Raw genomic sequence first — 1310 nt, forward strand, 5'->3', positions numbered from 1 at the left:
AGTCGATCCCGTTTTTAGGGCAAGAAGAGGGCGAGTCGGGACGAGTGCGGCGCCCAGACACCACCCGCCGGATGCGATACCTGTCGTCTCTCCATCGGCACCTTTATCGGCGTGGTGACAACATCAACGAGACCCCGGATGGTTCCTGCTCGGGGTTGGAGCTACCAGCTCATCCGGCCTCCTCCCAAGGACGATCCTGGACGCAGAAGAGCCGGAGGATGGAGAAAAACCACGTAGCAGGTGATGTAAAACCCTCCAGGTCGTCGTTTTTGACCAGCAGTTGGACGATCATCTTCCACCCTAGACACCAAGCGGGAATTACTCATAACTGCAAAGTTCTCCCTCGTTATCGGGACATTAAAGCAAGCGGCGGTGAGGTTTTTCTTCTCCTCGTCAGCTCCAATACGGAAGTTCCTCGCCCGAAGTTCGGCGGATCGACTCGGCCGGCGGAAACGGCTGCCCGGGCGTCTCTTACGTTGCGTCTCCACCTCGTGGAGAACAACTCGCATGAAACGATTTCCCTTTCGGGGGAGGATTTGCATCGAAGGGAGATTTGGGAGGAATCTTCTCCTTTTGGGGCTTTTCTGCCAGCGGTTCCCCCCCACAAAATGCCTGACCTTCCGCAGGAGGAATAGCCAGGAATATCAGGGGGGAAAAGGAAAAGAGGAAAGACCCGCGGATCTGCTCCGTCCTGCGAGTGGCTGCTGCCCCACGGCACCTTCGTCCCGAAATCGCCCATCGAAGCTCAGACATCTGCCCCAGAGCCACTCTCCCAACGCTCTTTACGCCCTTCTTCCTCCCCTGCCACGTCGCATTTTGGATGTTTCCCAACTTTTTTTCCCACTGGCGCATCCTTGGACGGAGCCGGAGCTGCTCCTCCGGGAGCTTCTTCCAATGCCGCGATCGGCGCTGCCGAAAACGCCGGCGAAGCGGCTCCGAAGAGGCCTCGGCACCGGGGAGAAAAAGCTCCTGGATGCAGAACGGTGTTTTTTTCCTCGCTTTATAGCGCCGGAAAACCGACGCGACGTGATTTATCACCGCTGAGCTTCTGCCTCCGCAGAGCCCCAGTGCGTGGGGGGAGGGGGTGTTCCCTTCGCTCCCTTCTCCTCCCACCCGGATTTCACCCCTCTGCCAGCCTCACCGCGGAGCCCTGCTCCATCCGTGGATGGATCACGGCGCTGGAATTAAGCTCTCGGCACGTCTCTGCTGCTCCCGTCCCTCTGCGATCCTGTGATTTTTTCCCCCTTCCCTGTTTCTATTTACGACGGCCGTCGCTCGCCCTCCCTCACCCCCAAACCGGGCTCGTTTTC

At 58.9% G+C, this 1310-nt stretch overlaps 1 protein-coding gene across 7 annotated transcripts in view; it reads left to right on the top strand.

Annotated features, from left to right (window-relative positions):
- The window catches only part of LOC112978511 (C-type lectin domain family 2 member D-like), a 21306-nt gene that overhangs the window by 3993 nt on the left and 16003 nt on the right, over positions 1-1310 (top strand). The window lies entirely within an intron of this gene.

Source organism: Apteryx rowi, unplaced genomic scaffold (assembly GCF_003343035.1).
Source record: "Apteryx rowi isolate R43461 unplaced genomic scaffold, aptRow1 scaffold_940, whole genome shotgun sequence".
Lineage (NCBI taxonomy): Eukaryota > Metazoa > Chordata > Aves > Apterygiformes > Apterygidae > Apteryx > Apteryx rowi.